Consider the following 17,918-nt stretch of genomic DNA (forward strand, 5'->3'; position numbering starts at 1 on the left):
TGAGATTTTCATTGATGCATAATTACTTCTTGATACAAAATTTCGTCTTATACATAAAATGAGTGTCAATGAATTTGTTTCTCTATTCAACCCGGCCTGATACAGGTATCTATCTATACTTTTAACTATGATGATAAAAACACCAAATTAATTTTACAAGGGAATTTTGGGGAAAATGGAAAACTAATAACAATGAGTACAGGATTGAAGAAAATGTTTTAAAACTGATTGTGATAATGAGTGTATAACTTTTCTTGATATGATTGAGCTATTTTATATGTGAATTATATGCCAATAAAACTATTGGGGAAAAAATAACGAAAATTTCCCACACACATGAAATCAATATTCAAGGCATTAGTTAGCTGAACTGGAACTTGGTCTAAGAAGTTCAAGAGGCACTGAAAGCATTAGCCGAAAACAAAGCTCCCTTGACCATTTTGAATCAGATAGTCACATGGTGTACCGTGATGGTGATGACACTGAAGAAGTATTGCAAGACATTGCATTTGTCACCAAAAAGAACATTGGATTGATCTTGCAGTACAATAATGTCTGTGACAGCATGATACCTGTATGCATACAGGGAAATTCAATTGATACAACTATTTTTTCAAATGTATGCCCCAATCACTAAACCTAGTGGTATAGAAATTGAAGAATTATATCATGTGTTCCATCTGAAATTGTTCAAACATGCAGTCAAGATACATTGATAATTATTGGCGATTTGTATGTAAAAATTGGAAACAGGAAGGAACAGTATTTGGAACATATGGTCTTGGTGATAGAAATGAGGGTGGAGATCCCTTGATAAAAATTTTTTAGTACCAGTGATGACTTGATCACAAGCATCTTTTTATCAACCACACAAAGAACAACTTTACACTTCTCCAGATGTAATACACAGAAATCAAATTGACTACAACTGTGGGCTAAGACAATGGAGAACCTCATTATTAGCTAAAATCAGACCAGGGCCTGACTGTGGAATGGACCATCAGTTGCTCATATCTAAGTTCAGTTTGAAGCCTAAGAAAATGAAAACAAGTCCACCAGAGTCAAAGTATGACTTTGAGTCCGTCCCACCTGAATTTCAAAACCTGTCAAGAACAGATCTTACACTTTGAACACGAATGACAGAAGATCTGTTGAGCTTTGGGGTGACATCAAGAATATCACGAAGAAAACAAAAGGCTATAAGAAAGACAGGGAAGAAAGATGAGACTGTCAGAAGAGACTCTTGACAGTTCTGTTGATTGTAGAGTAGCTGGGGCAAGTTGAAGAAATGATGAAGTTGAAGAATTGAACAGAAAATTTCAAAGGGCAGCTCGGAAAGATCTAGTGAAATATTATAATAAAATATACCTTAGAGTTAGAAAACCAGAAAGAACACACTCAGCAGATCTTAAATGGAAGGAACTTAACACATTCCTGACGGATCCCAAGTTTACTCGTGCTTTGTGCGTGCGCCATCTGTTACGGGTGAACCATGAGTTATCTACACGCTGTCTCAAGATGCCATCTGCTTGGATATATTTTAACTACTTCGTCTATTTAGGTGTTTACATCAGTAGTGAATGTATCAAACTTGATTGTCTTCATGTTCTTTTTGTTTATTTAGTATTTTAGTGCATTTTGGTTAAATCAAATCGTTGCCATTTGTTTGAATTGTTTTTCAAGGAGTTGTGCACTTACCATGATCAAACCTCAGTGAAATGTAAGACATCACCTAAATCGCTCAAGTGGGCTCCCGTTCTACAAAAAGACATGAAGAAATTCTTAGCCCTAATTCTTCTAGTGGGACAAACAAGAAAAGATACCCCAACATTTTCGCAGACTATGAGTTGTAACAGATTTGAACAAATACGGGCATTCTGGCACTTTAATGATAACACGACAATGGACAATAGCTCTGGAAGACTCTTTAAAATCCAACCTGTGCTGGATTATTTCCTCAGTAAACTCAGGACACTTTACAGACCAAAGCAACAGTTGTCTTTGGACGAGGGGATGATTGCGTGGAGAGGACGCCTGAGGTTTCGAACGTACCACCCAGCAAAGATGAGGAAGTCTGGCTTACTTGTTAGGATGGTGTGCGAGAGTGACACGGGCTATATCGGCAATGTGGAAATGTATACTGGTGAAGGGAAGAAATTGGAAGAAACTGCTCTCTCAGTTCTTGGCCCTTTTCTTGGTATGTGGCACCATATCTCCCAGGGTGCTTACTATCACAGCACCTCTACTGCTGGTTCACTGCTGGAAACAAAACTCGAGTCTGCGGTGCTTTTAGAGTGAACAAAGGTTTACTGCTAGCTCTGAAAGCCAAAGCATCGGTGTTACCGCTCTTTTAGAATTTGTCTACCAGGTTTTCTGGTTTTTCCGGTTTTTCCGGAAACACCCCCCCCCCCCCCACACACACCAGAAAAAAAAAAAGCCAAAGCACCAAGAATGAAGAAAGGTGACAGTTTTCTGGAGCAAAGGTGACATTCCTCTCCTCATATGGAAAGACAGGCGAGATGTCAGAATGATATCAACCGTTCATGACGCTTCTGTCTCAAACACAGGAAAGAGCGATAGAAAAACGAGCGGATATATTGAAACGTGTGTGTCTACATCAGTATAACGCCCACATGAAGGGTGTTGATTGTGCAGATCGGTACCTCTCATTATCCTATTCTAATGAAAACAATGAAATGGACAAAAACGTTGTCCTTGATCTCATAAACTGTGGACTTTTCAATCGTTAGAGAATTTACAAGAAAATGAAGAAAATGCAGTACAAGCAGTTTCTCCTTTCAGTGGCAAAGTACTGGATTACTGACGATGAAAATGAAGGCTGTCCGGAACCAGAGAGAGAGATGTCCAGCCCAGTCCCTAGTAGAGCAGGGAGAGCGCCACGTAAAAACCCACCAGGAAGGCTGTCAGGTGACATGAAGCGGCATGACTCTGTGTTCATTTCAAACAATGGAAAACAGAAATTTCCCACCAGAGCCTGTAGAGTTTGTGCTGCCCGTGGAAAAATAAGTGAAACCAGGTATATTTTTTCAAATTTTGTAAGATACCGCTTCACAGAGAACAATGTTATACAAAATACCATACATTAAAAAAGTACTAGGAACCTTTGTTCATATATAGGTCCTCTGCTAACTACAATATATGAAATAATTGTAACTGCTTAGGATGAGGTCTCCACAACTAGTCAGACCAAGGGGCTAGGAGGTCATGTTTGCACCGTGTTTCAGGGATAATACGTGCACACTGTCTCTGCTTCACAATGCAGCTGTAGAGTCTAGTTGTATCGTAACAATAGTACATTGTATAACAAAGGAACATAGCAAATTTACACTGGGGAACAAAGAATGTATTTTTTGTTTTGATATACTGTATTTTACTGTTTTTCAAAGTAACATGGATTATGTTGATTGTTTTTACAAGAAGTTTATAATTTCATCAAGATTATAGTTCATAAAAATAATAATGTTCCGCATACATTTCAAAATATTGTTTTATAATGAGAGGCATTTTATATTAAAAAACTGAAAGTTATAAATATGATAAAAAGGTGATGAGATGTAAACCCATTTATGGTTTAATGAAAAAAAGAAAACAGCCGAAAAATACATGACCACTTGGGTAAGTTGGTAAGAAAATATCAGGTCTTTAATGTGTTAAGAAAGAATTCAAGCCTCAGAGATGCACTACTGAGAGATTCTGTGTGCAAAATACTGATTGATGCAGGAATAAGCAAAGAAGAGTAGAAAAAAATGCAAAGTTGCTATTCCTAAAAGAACTCGTCGGCTTTCAACCATTTGAAGACATAGCAAGAAGCAAAAGTCCAAGGTGCATTGCAAGCATTAGCCAAAAACAAAGCTCCAGGGATTGATGGAATACCAATCGGCAGGTTTCAGCAAGCTGGGGAAGCATTGGAAGCACTCAACTGGTGTATGCCAGGACATTGGAAAATAGTCAGCTGATCGGGAAGAGATCCCCACCTTGACCAATTCTCAAGAAAGGTGACCCAACAGAAAGCTCAAATGACAGAATAATAACATTACTATCACATGCCAGTAAAATCTTGACGAAGATCATTCGACAGCAGTTGAAGCAGCACACTAGCAGGGAGGTGCCAGAGGTTCAAGTCTGATCCAAGAGAGGATGTGAAAAGCGAGATTTCATTGTTGATGTGTGATGGATCTTGTCAGAAAAGAAAATACCAGAAAGATGTTTATTTGCATTTTATTGACTCTGTAAAGGCATTTGACTGTGTGGGTCATAAGAAACCATGGTTAGTTTTGAGAAGAATGAGAATTCTGGAGAATATTTATTACATTGTGATGTTCGAGCCAAGAAGTAGTTGTGCACATACAACAAGGAAATCCTGCATGGCTTAAAATCAAGAAAGGTGTGCATTAGAGTTTAATCTTCTTGCTACACTTAGTCAATCTGCACGCTGGGCAATTAATCAGAATCTGGATTATATTAAGAAGAATGTGGCATCAGGATTATCGACAACCTGAAATATGCAGATGACACAATTTGCATGCTGAAAAATGAAGAGAACTTGAAGCACTTAGTGATGAAGCTCAAGGATTGCAGCCTTCCGTTTGGATTTCAGCTCAGTGTGAAGGAATCCAAGTCCTCACAACCAGATGAAAAATGGGGAAGAGATTAAAATCGTCAAGCATCTCATCCACAATCAGTGCTCGGAAACAGCAGTCAAGAGATTACCGAAAACATTCTTTTATCTAAATCCGCTGCACAGGGCCTCTGTGGAGTATTGAAATGTGAGGATGTTAATTTGAGGACTAAAACATATATTATTATCTCCATGTGAAAGTGGGGCATTGAATCGGGAAGAATTGAGAAAAATCAGTGCCTTCAGAGTGTGCCTGTGAAGGACATGGAAAGTTCCCTGAGTCAGAGTGGTCCTCAGAGACCAGGGCGGTGAGAGCTCATCACATGTAAATCGGACATATTCTTAGAAGACACCTGTTCCTGGCAAAGGATATCATGATTGGTAAACTCACGGGGCAGCAAAAAAAGAGGAAATCCCGTATCAACCCATTTAAGTGCTAAGGCCATCCAGTCAACAGACCTTCCTACCAGAGTGATAAGTGAATTTTTGTAAAAGTTCAAGGAAGATGGGTAGAAGAGGACGTGTGTGTCTTGGAGAAGGTGGTTACATATCTGTTGGTAGCAAAGGGGGTAGAGCACTCTGATCAGGAACACAAGTTTAACAATATTATAAAGAGTCCTGCTGGAGAGTATTTTCCTAAGTGGATACTTTTTGACCTTGTGTCTATCTAGCTCGTCATAAGGCATGCCTTGTGGTTTAGACTACTAGCACTTTAGACTTGGTTCTTTTGAGACTCACAACATCTTTGGCCACACCAGAAGGACTTGACGTGGAAATCTCACCCTGTGATCTGTGCTCAGGCTCCTGACCTGTAGCCCTTGGACTCACGGCTGTAACTCCCTAGTGTGAGAAGAATCGGCTGAGCACTGTCTCACGGGTATAGACCTGGCAGTTGTTGGCGTTTGGTTCGGATAGCTTGCCTTGAGGATGTCCAGGACCACCATATACTTTACTATTTTAATCCCCTCTTTGCTTTATGATGACATGCATTAAATTTTAGGTGTGTTTTTGATGCTGTCTGGGAATATTAAAAATTTTGCCCTATTACCCATTATTTGTGTGAATAGTGTTTAGTCCCTTAAGAGTTTAATTTGCATAAATCAACAATTCATGTATTTTGGTGCATAGCCAACCTATACTTGAATAGTTTCCTCAACTTTAAATTTTATACCATTGGACCAATTAATATCCCTATTAATAGAATTACCTTATACCCTAGGGAGATGGTTGGTTCTGTTCTCTAGCATTACATGGCAATGGTGTCTCTAAGGTGAACCACAGGCATATATAAGCCATACATATATGTATGGATTTTGAGCTTGCACTTAATTCTAGCTCCAATCTAAGAATAATTAAAATAGCCCCAAATTAAGAAGAACTTTTAAGATATGGTATTGCTTCATACACTCATGAAGAGATCACTGAATATATAGGTGTGGGTGCTATAGCAAAGTATGGTGAGGTGTGTGTGTGTGTGTGTGTGTGTGTGTGTGTGTGTGTGTAGGGCTCTACGAGGGAAGAGAAAATATGGGAAAGGACTGAGTGAGCAAGAACACACTGGAGAAGTTTGGACAGAAAGGAGAGGCAGAAACCGCCGCAGAGCCAGACGAGAGTGTTTGCAGGCGAGCGCTTTCGATGCCTTCCGGCCAGAGCCACCCACGGGGACCAGAACTGGCCTTCAGCAGGGATCCCCGGGCACTGGGCTTGCCCTCACACTCCAGCTGTCTCACCAGCATCCTCCAGCTGCAGCGCCGAGAGGCACTGAGCAACAGTGGGTAAGAGTGTCTCGCTGATGGCCTCAGCTCCCTCACTGGGCACTTCGCTGGCCTGACCCCCACTTCTGAGGCCCGCAAGCCCAGCAAGCGGCCCCTACCTATCTACCTGTGCCACCTCTGAGTCAACAAGGGACACTACGTCAAAGACTGCCCCCAGAGGCGAGGTGGAGCTAGGAGAGAAGAGGGTACCAGAGACCAAATCAGGAAACAAGGAGGAAAGGAAAGAAAAACAATTGAGAAGCTAAGCTTGACTACTGATAATATCTGCACCAAGTCGCTCACAGAGCTCTCTCCCCGAGCGAAGCCCTTCTGAATACCAATGAAACACTGTCTGATACAGCACCAGAAGATAGCCCCTCAGGCTGGAAGACACTAACTTAGATAAATGGGGAAGAATCGCCGCCTCCAAGTAGAGTTGGTCTTAATGATATGAATGTAGTAAAGCTTCAAAGGAGAGGAAACAGCTGCAAACATCCATTTGTAATTGGAGTATGGAAAAAGTGGGATGCATACATAACTCTATTCTAGTTATAAATGAACCAGTACTGGCCATTTTGAATAGGAGAAGCATAAGCTCTACTATGCCAGGAATAATGTGGCAGTCACATAATCTGTTGTCAAATTCAAGTTAAGAGTGAAGGGGTGGAGGTTAGCCTGTCAGTCATGTCACAGCTTGATGACCTCATTTGGAGGCACTAAGGAGATAACTAGCTCGCTGGAGGTGGGACACACATCCACTCCCTGCCAGACATTCCTGTGGACAAGACACATGGAAGTACCCTAGAGTTCTGTAGCTCAAGGAGCCACGTGGAGACCCCTGCCCGCACTGAGATGCTCCCACGGCCACTGGATTCATAAGACTTCCTACCCACGGGCCTGTGCTCTTCCTGCCCTCGGTGTCATGGCATGTGTTGCATGAGTTCGAAGAGGAATTTAGATTGGTATCAGACATGTGGGCTAATATTGGACTTAAGAACTTGATTTGGACTGGGCTGGGATGCTTTCTCAATAATATTGCTCTTGTATATAAAGCTCTTTTTTACACACACATACACACACACACAAGTGTAAAGAAATTACATAGTTTGTCTTTAAACAAGTATCCATTCACATAGGTATCCAGGAAGTCCACATGGAAGAAACACTAGCATGTGTGATCTAGGATTATAAATAAAATATATATTCAAAGGAAGGAATGATTCAGAGCTTAAAATGTGAACACCGGGGTTGTGGCCTTGGACAATAATGGAAGCCGAATATACTTGCAGGCTTCACACACGGGCTAATCAGACGGAGGATTGTAAAGTAACTTATGGTAGAGAGAGTTAAGTTAAAATACATTATCAATTGATTTCTCTTTTGACCCATTTAAAAGTTGTTTTGGTGAAAAAACAAAAGTGAAGGGGAAATTCATGTGGCTTAAGCTTCTGGTGGACCAGAGCTGCTTCTGGTCATAGACCAGGCATGTGACTAGCCTCATTATCTTGCAGAGTATATTGGAAAGTGGATTCTTCTTTCCTTTTAAAAAATTTAATAAATCATTTTATTGGGGGCTTTTGTAGTACATCCCATACATCAATTTTTTAAAAAACAATTTATTAGGGGCTCATACAACTCATCACAGTCCATACATATACATACATCAATTGTATAAAGCACATCTGTACATTCTTTGCATAATCATTTTCTTTTTTTTTTCTCCTCTTTTCTTTTTTTACATTTTATTAGGGACTCATGCACCTCTTATCACAATCCATACATATACATACATCAATTGTGTAAAGCACATCCATACATTCCCTGTCCCAATCATTCTCAAAGCATTTGCTCTCCACTTAAGCCCTTGCATCAGGTCCCCTTTTTTTCCCCCTCCCTCCCCGCTCCCCCCTCCCTCATGTGCCCTTGGTAATTTATACATCGTTATTTTGTCATATCTGTTGCCATCATCATTTCCAAAATATTTTCTTTCTGCTTGAGCCCTTGGTATCTGCTCCTATTTCCCCCCTCCCTCTCCCACTCCCTCACCCTTGTGAACCCTTGATAATTTATAACTTGTTTTGATTTTCATATCTTACACCAGCTGCTATCTTTTTCCACCCACATTTCTGTTGATTTCCCCCCTCCCCCACCCCTGAGCAGATGGTGGTGATGGTGGTGCACGTCGATGAGACAGTTAAAAGCTCTCGACACATGGAATCCAGGACTGATAAACCCCTCACGAACAGTAGTGGGAGTAGCAGGGAGATGATCAACTGGAAAGTGGATTATTGCAGATGCTGTTAGATTACAATTAAGACCTTATCATTTGATCTTCCTATTGATCCATTTTATATCTGTTCTCATTCTTAGTATTTTCTACTTTATCTCAATTGAGATTTTTCTGTTTTACTTTGTCTTTATTATCAGTTTTTGTGTGCTTTTCTGTATATTAAATCCAAGATAGGTAAATATATAGAGATGGTAAGCGGATCAATGGTTTCTTGGGGATATGGCAGAGGAGATTGTGGGGAAATGGGCACAGCTTTATTGGCACTTCATCTACATATCATACAATTCAATAGGTCAATCATCAAGAAGAGTTGTACAATGATTACCTCAATCAAATTGAGAATGTTTTCTCCTTCCTTGTACTCATCGTTACTGACTTAATTATTATTTTTAATTGTGACAAAAATATGCACAACAGAACATTCTCCAGTTCAACAACTTCTACATGTAAAACTAAGTCCATTGATTGTACACTTATTATGCAATAATTATTAATATCCTTTTCTAAATCATTCTACCATTGTTAACATAAATTCAATGCCTTCTAAGTGAAAAATTCTTCCTCCTTCACTCATGGTAGCCATTGATCACCTTTGGTTTCTTTTTTTCCTGTTCTAGTTTTCTTGATAAAAAATTTGCATATCATGTACTTCCATACTTAAAATTGTTTTGAAAAGAGTGTGTATACATCAGTACAATCTGTTCTCGTGCCTCCTTCCCACTCCCACATGAATTGTTTGCTCCCCATATCTCCTCATCCTCCCACCCACTGTCCCCGATAAACCATTGTGTTGTTATTGTCTCCGCATCTACTCTTTCTGTGCTTTACAAACCGGGAGACCTAACAGAAACAATACAAAAGAAAGAAAAAGGAATAATAATATAAAGATAAAAATAACAATAAAGCACAGGAAAGAAAAGACCACCAATAATATTAAAAGAGACAGAAAATAAATTTCTGTTGTGGAAGAAGTGAAAAATATTTAGGCCTAGAGCAAATTCACCTTGGGTCAAGTGGGATGTCAGCTCACCGGGCATCATTTTATACCATGTTTGATCCATCATAGTCAAGTTTTTAATAATTTTTATCTGATAGAAAGGTGTTTGAATCCTGCAGCTGTGGCCAGATAAGATCTGCCAGAGGATTAATCTGACTGGATACTCTGCAGATGGATTTTGGGCTCCCACTGTCCTCCGTAGCCTTCTACAAATTGGGTTTCACAGTTTAAGCTCTGATACTTTCAGCTTATTTGAATTTTGTTATTGCCATCTTTGGGTAACACAGGCTTTGTGCTTCTTTGTTGTATACTTGGTGAGGTCTCACTTAGATGGCTGCTTGTTGAATACAAACCTTTAAGACCTGTGGAAGTCACATAATCTGGTGTCAGTTTGGGACTTGAAAGGATTAAGAGTAAAGGGGTGGAGTCTAGTCTTTCAATGGGCTCGTAGCCAATGAGACCTCTGTGTGGGTATGACTTTCTCCTGAGAATTCTGGGAAATCTGGCTTTTCCTCCTTGGAGGCAGGAGATTTCTCTCCACTCTTGGAGACTTTCTACTGGCAAGGCTGATTTCCTGTGAGTTATCACTGAGGAGAAGCCGCATGGAACTACCCTGATGCAGCCTGGGGTGCTGGAGAAGCTACATGGAGACCCCTGCAGTGCTGAGATGCTTACACCACCACTGGATCCAAAGACTCTACCCGCTGGCCTGTGATTGTCCTGCATTCGGTGTCATTGCATATGTTTCATGACTCTGAAGAGGACTTTATAGATTGGTATTAGACATATGGGCTGATATCAGACTTATGGGCTTGGACTGGACTGGGTTGCGATGCTTTCTTAATGTACAATTACCCTTTTTATAAAACTCTTCCTTATATACGTATGAGGGTCTATGAATTTGTTTCTTTAGTCTACTCAGACTAACACAAGACCTCAGACAGTATTCCAATTGACAGCCAGGCACCATCTGCTTTCTTTACTACACTTTGATGTAGCACCCTTATCTTCAGGGATTGCTTCATGAAGGGGAGTCTTGAGCAGGGCCATGTTGTTAAAAGAACTAACTGTTCTTGGATTGGGCCTAGAATTAAGTTGGAGCCCAGAATCTGTCTGGTTGTCCACGGGTTATGAGACTCTGGTTTACTTTGGCGGTTATATTATGACAAAATCCAACAATAACAATATAAGACCAAATAAAAATAAACAACAACAACTGCAACGGAAGACAGACCAAGAAACTGAAAACCCAAACAAACAAAATAACATTGTCATTTGTCCCCCTGGGGTATAAGGTGATTGTATTGATAATTACTCAGTGACAGAATTTAAGGTACTACTGATGTGAGTATAGTCCAGCTTTGAGCTGCAAATCCATGGTTGTTGCTTTGTACAGATTGATTTTTTAATCGATTGAGCTCTTTTTACCTTGAACATGGAGGTTAGTGCGATGGGAAATGCATGTAAGGGGAGCAATGAGATACTAAATATATGGTGTCTCTGGGTCCCCTTTCGTTGGATGCCTGATAAGTCAGTGGTCTCATCCAGGGATCAGGGACTATGATTTCTACAGTCTTGGGGTGGCCATCCTTTGCTGCCTCTCTCATCAGAGAATTTCAGTCCTAAGTGCAAGGGATACAGGTAGTTTTGAAGTAGGACCCAGTTTGGTCCATGGGGCTTCCAAATTGCATGCTTCTGGTGTAGCTCTTGGGATATTCCGTGTTTCCTCTAAGGCCAGCGTCTTAACGGGCATCGTAGCGCCTCGTCCATGGCGTGGTTCACTGAGGGTTGGGGAGATACTTATTCAAAGTGTTTGCCCAGGAACATTGAACTTAGTTTATTCGCCTCTTAGATTCTCTGCGGTTATTGTTCAGCATCCCTCCCCATTTGCAGAAATGTGTCTCCTCTGTAATGTAGATGCTTCCCCCCCCCCCCCCACTGCCTTCCCCTAGCTTGATTTTCTAGTAAGATGTTCCTCCTTCCTTTGGAGGGCCTGTTGATGTGTCACACACAGCAGTGTCTTAATGATGCTCTTTCCCCCCTTCTTGAAGGAGTGACTCCAGCCAATGTGAGGTCTTCTCTTTCAGAGTGGTTCTTGGAAGTTCATGTGAAGGGTGGGGTGGGGGATGATCTATGGTTCATGGCCTGTAGGCATGAGGATTTAAGTTTTGTTTCTCCATATAGCGGTGGACTCGTAGACCATTTGTCTTTTTGTGGCTGACTCAGTTCACTCAGCATCCTGTCGCACAGTGCTGTCATTGCTTTTTTGGGGTGCATATACCACTGTGTGTGTGTGCCGTGGTTTCTTTATCTGTTTTTCTACTTTGGGGTACTTGGACAGCTGCCAGTTTCTTGCTGTTGTGAACTGTGCTGGATTGTGTGGGATTTCAATTCCCAGTGGCTGTAAATCTCGCCATATCACTGTCCATAGTGGTTATTATGTATTTACAAGTTCTCCAGCAGCGCATACGAGTTCCAATCTTTCCACAGCCTCTCCAGCCTTGGTTGTTTACGGATTTTGCATTGGACTAGCAGTGTGGGTATAATGTGGTATCTCATTGTGGTGTTAATGTGCACGTCCCAATATCTAGTGATCACAAGCATTTTTCATGTGTTCGTTAGCCATATATCCATCATATTTTGGTGAACTGTCTGTTCATGTCTTTTTCCCATTTTTTAATTGGGTTGATTGGTAATTTCTTATTGAACTGTCATACAGTTTTGAATATTTTGGAAATTAGACCCTTGTCTGATGTGTCATTGCTAAAAAAATTTCCCCCCAATTCGTGGCTCTTATTTTACTATCCTGACAGTCTTTTTATATGCTTAAATGATGTAATTTCAGCATGTCCCACTCATCTGTCTTGACCTCTGTATGTACCTCCTTTATTATGCTTGGTAGCCTATATATGCCCTGTAAGAAGTCTCTTAAGTTTATAACAGTTTTCTCACTGATGATCCTGATAGCTCTGGGTTTTACATTTAGGTCCTTAATTCATCTTGAGTTCACTTTTGTGCACGAGGGGAAGGCATATATGGATCTTGTTTCATTCTTTTACATATGGATATGCATTTTGTTAAGATGTTCTTTGCTTACCCTGAGTCTTGCCTACCCATATGAAAGGTAATTAACTTTACCATTTCTTTAAAGAATGTATTGGGATTTTGATTGGCATTACATTGCATCTTTAGATTGCTTTCTGAAGTATTGACATTTTCACAATATTTAAGTCTACCTGTCAATGAGCATGGGATATTCTTCCACTTATGTTGGTCTCTGTGTTAGTCTGGATAGACTAGAGAAACTAGATTCATGGATACTCATATACATGTGTACTAGAAAACTTTATATCAAATAGTAATTGTATATCAAGAAAACATCCCCCAACCCAGTCTAGATCGAGTTAATAAGTCTGATATTAGCCCATATGTCCAATGCCAGTCAACAAATTCCTCTTCAGGCTTATGAAACACATGCAATGATGCAGAATGCAGGAAGGTCACAGACCAATGGGTCTAAAGCAGTGGTTCTCAACCTTCCTAATGACAAGACCCTTTAGTACAGTTCCTCATGTTGTGGTGACTCCCAACCATACAATTATTTTCATTTTTACTTTATAACTGTAATTTTGTTACTGTTATGAAGCGGGCGACCCCTGTGAAAGGGTCGTTTGACCCCCAGAGGGATCGTGACCCGCAGGTTGAGAACCGCTGGTGTAAAGTCTTGTGGATCCAGTGGCAGGGGAAGCATCTCTGCGCTGGTGGGGGTCTCCATGTGTCCCCTTCAGGCCTAGGACTCCAGCGTAGCTCCATGTGTCTTCTAAACAGGAATGTCTTGGAGGGAATGTGTGTATCCCACCGTTAGTGAGCAATTTATCTCCTTAGCGCCTCCAAATGAGGTCATTAAGCTGCACTCTGATTGACAGGCTAAACTCCACCCTTTACTCGTAATAATTTCAAATTGACAACTGATTATGTAACTACCTTAGTCTCTTTTGGTTTCTTGTAGTAACATTCTGTAGTTTTCTCTGTATAGGTCATTTGTACCTCTAGTTAGGTTTATTCCCAAGTATTTGAATCTTTCTGTGGTTATTGTACATTGAATTGTTTTCTTAATGTCTTTTTCGTAGCTCTCTTCACTGGTGTACAGAAATCCAATTGATTTCTGAATGTTAATTTTATATCCTGCTACCTTGCTGAATCCCTCAAAGGTTTCCATAGGCGTTTAGTGGAGACTTTGAGGATTTCTCTGTGTAGAATCATATCATCTGAAAACAGCAAGATATTTCACTTCTTTTCCTATTTGTATTCCTTTGATTTCTTTTTGTTGTCTGAGGGTCTAGCTAAAACTTCCAGCACAATGTTGAATAAGAGTGGTGATGGGAGCATCCTTGTCTGGTCTCTTTTTTCCATGTAAATGTTTCTAGTTTTCCCCATTGAGAGCGATGTTGGTTTTTCGTATATGACTTTTATTATATTGAGGAATTTCCCTTCTATTATTTCCCTTTTGTTGAGTGTTTTGATCAAAAATGGGTGTTGGATATTGCCAGATGCGTTTTCTGCACTTTTGATATGATCTTGTTTTTGTGGTGGATTACAATGATTATATTTTGAATTTTGAAGCATTCTTGCATCCCTGCAATGAATCCCACTTGGTCATGGTGAATTATTATTTTTATATGATATTGAATTGTACTGGCCTGGATTATTTCAGCATCTATATTCATAAGTGATAGCGGTCTATAATTTTCTATATTGTAGCTTTTTAGAGTTTGGGAGTTTGATTCATTTTCTGCGTTCTGGAATAGTTTGTGTAGTATTGGTGTCAGCACTTTTCTTAATACTTGGTAGAATTCCCTTATGAAACCATCTGATCTGGACTTTTCTTGGTTGGTAGTAATTATGTGGTTTCTGTATCCAATTTTAAAAATATTTGTGTTCAGTATAATGACTTAAATTTCTTGATGGCCTTCTCTATTTCTTCTTTTTTATGGATCTGTAGAGTTTTACAATATCTGAGTTAATTTGAGTGAATGTCTATTTGTCTGTCCATTTCTTCTAGAATGGTCAAATTTGTTTGAGTGCAGTTTCTTTGTAGTATTGTATTATTATTTAAAATTTCACTTGGAACTATTGTACGATTAACCTTTTCGTCTCTTATTGTGGGCATTTGCATTTTTAATCTTGCCCCCTTGGTTAAGTTTGCCAGTAGTCTGTTTTCATAGCATCAGCTTCTTATTGGTTTTATTTCTGCTGGGCTCCTCCTGGTTTCTTTCCTTCTATTATTGCCGTGTTTATGTTGTTTCCTTGTTGTAGCTCTTGTAGGTTCTGTGTTAAGGTGTTCATTTTGGATTTCTTCTATTTTTTTATCCATGTGTTGACTGGTATATATTGACCTCTTATTACTGCTTTTCTGTCCCAAAGGCTCTGATGCGTTATCTTTCTCATTTGTCTGAAGGAATTTTAAAAAATTTCCTTCCCATTTATTTTTTTAATAATATGTTGTTCAGTTTCCATGTATTTTTCTTCATGTTTCTGTTCATTTTATTATTGATTTCTAATTGTACAGTTGTCTGGTCTGACAAGATGAGCTATGGTATCAGAGTTTTTTTTTTTTTGGGGTTGTTTTGAAAGTGTTCCATGTGTGTTGGAGAAAAATGTAAACTCTGTTAGATGGAGCATTCTGTGTGTCTGTGAGGTTGTTTTGGTTGATATTGTTGACATCTTTTGTGTCTTTATAGAGTATATTGCCTGAGTTCTGTCTTTCATTGAGAATGATGGATTAAGGTCTCCTATTATTAGAGTCTAGACTTCTGTATCCTTTTTCAATTCTGTGAGGATATGATCGATGCATTTAGAGGGTCTTTCATTGGGTGTATCTATGTTCATAATGGTTATGCCTTCTTGGGTTATTGTTCCCTGGATAATTATGCGGTGTTGGGTCTTGTCTCTTACTGCTTACATTTATGGTGAGAATCTCACTGTGTAGAAGTGTATGATAACCCTCTCCATGGCCCCTCTCTGCTGGTCTGTCAACTTTTGAATCCCCAAGGCCTCCACAGCAGCCGCAATTGTTTTTCTCTGTTCTCTTTTCTGCTGTTTTCTTATTTTTGTTCGTTCCCCGCCTCCATTTTCTTTGCAACTTTTCTTATATTTTGAGATATAACGTTTTAATAAAGGCTTTTACACACATAAAGCTTCATCGAAGGAATAATTTTGTTGAGACCTAGTTTTTGTATGTTGCGTGTTCATTTTCATCCATATGAAATTGCTTTATATTTTTATTTCATCGACTTACTGTTTATTTAAGAGTTTTGCTCAGTTTTCACATTTATGTAACCGCCCATTGCTTTTCATTATTGATTTACAATTTTATTCCATATGTCCAGAGAACATAAGTATTATTTCAGTCCATTGACATTTTTATTATCTTTCTAGTTCTAGCCATTGTTGAGAGCGAGAGTAGTAAAACCTTTCTAGCCAGTAATATAAATTATCTGTTTCTTTAACTCTCATTTTTTTGCTTTATGTATTTTGGGACTCGTGTGTGTGTGTGTGTGTGTGTGTGTGTGTGTGTGAGATAGTTTATTGTGCCAACCTGGCCGACAAGCACATGTGGGGTTAATTGAAGGGCAGAAGGATAAAGGGCTCAGGGAGCCTCCCCTTTCTAGTTCTCAGGTCTCTTGCTTTCTGATAGCTGGACCAGGATGCAGTTACCTTAGCAGTTCCCTGGTTTAGCTGGCAAGGCTCACTTCCTGCAAGAGATCCCTGAGGAAAAGCCACATGGACCTACCCTATTGCAGCCCTGGGTGCTGGAGCAGCCATATGGCGACCCCTGCCAGCAGTGAGATGCCTATACGTTCACTTATTTGACTTTCCTCCTGCAGTTGGCATAATTGTGTCTGTTTTGTGAGATGGAGGAGGAATTTGTGGATTGGTGTCGGACATACGGATTAATGTTGTCCTTGTGGGCTTGGACAGCACTGGGTTGGGATGTTTTCTTGATGTGCAGTTAACCTTTATTTAAAACTCTCTTTTATATATGAGGTTCTGTAGATTTGTTTCTCTAAAGTACCTAGACGAACACAATTTATGTCTTGATGCATTGACTAAAAATAATATTTTTATTAAATTTGTATTGTCCGATATTAATATAGCCATTCTAGCTCTCTTTTTACTTGGTAGATTTTTAAAAATTTTAGAATAGTTGGATTATTTGGTTTTATATGTTTTGCCAATTCTATAGGACTGAGTAGAGCTGCCCCTTTGGGTTACTGAGACTAAATCTTTGTAGGAGTAAAGAGTTCATATGTTTTCTGTGAACCTACTGTGGGTTTGAAATTGCTCACCTTGAGGTTGCCAGCTCAGTGTGTAATCTACTTTGTCAGCAGGGTTTCTTCTGCCTTTTTATTAGAGTGTCTTATTTATATTCCTTGCATTAGTAATTATGTGGTTTTTGTATTCAATTATTAAAATATTTGTGTTCAGTATAATTATTTTAATTTCTTTTGTTTCACCGCTAATTTGCATTAAACATATTTCTATTGTACCATTTTAATGATTTTTTAGTTTCTCTATATGATACTTTGAAAAGAATTTGTTCTTGGTGAATGTTTCCTATGCCTTTTCTAATTACAAAATTGCAACTTGGAGTGGATATAATAGAAAAACTTTGCTCTTATATAGCTCTGTTCTCTTAACACTCTATTTCTTTCCTAATATTGCCATCCCAACATCCCAATGTATCTGTACACATTGTAAACCCACTGAGGGAATATTATTATTATTGTATTTTTTAAGCAAATATTGTTTAGAGGTTGTCTGAATAGGAATAGGAGAATACAGCTTCATTCCAGTTCAAGGCCAATTGCCACAAGGCCGAGGTCAGACATGCCTTTCTCTACCCTATTTTGACCCTAACTAGCCCTCTCACTCTGCTTCTCTAGTGGGGTCAGTAATGTGTGGCTGTGGCCACACAGAGCTCCCAGAGAATATTTATGATTGTGGGGTTTAACAGATTGCAACATGTTACAGTCTATATAGAGTTCTTTTGTCTGCAGCATCTCTTCCCAGCCATGTGCCAGGCATGTCTAGGGTAGGTGGTAGTTTCCTTATATCTCAGAATAGGTGATAAAGTTGATTACTAACTCTTATGTATTTGGGAAGGGAGGGGCTTGTTGGTTCTGAAATTACTGGCATTAGCTTATAGGAGATTACTTCAAAGTTTCTATTATAAAT

The 17,918-nt window shown here is 39.5% G+C and overlaps 1 protein-coding gene and 1 pseudogene across 1 annotated transcript in view; both read left to right on the forward strand.

Annotated features, from left to right (window-relative positions):
* Positions 1-17,918, forward strand: part of CLASP1 (cytoplasmic linker associated protein 1) — a 348,219-nt gene that overhangs the window by 119,288 nt on the left and 211,013 nt on the right. The gene's annotated exons all lie outside the window — the stretch shown is intronic.
* Positions 2,335-2,405, forward strand: LOC142425161 (U7 small nuclear RNA; annotated as a pseudogene).

Source organism: Tenrec ecaudatus, chromosome 13 (genome assembly GCF_050624435.1).
Source record: "Tenrec ecaudatus isolate mTenEca1 chromosome 13, mTenEca1.hap1, whole genome shotgun sequence".
Taxonomy (NCBI): Eukaryota; Metazoa; Chordata; class Mammalia; order Afrosoricida; family Tenrecidae; genus Tenrec; species Tenrec ecaudatus.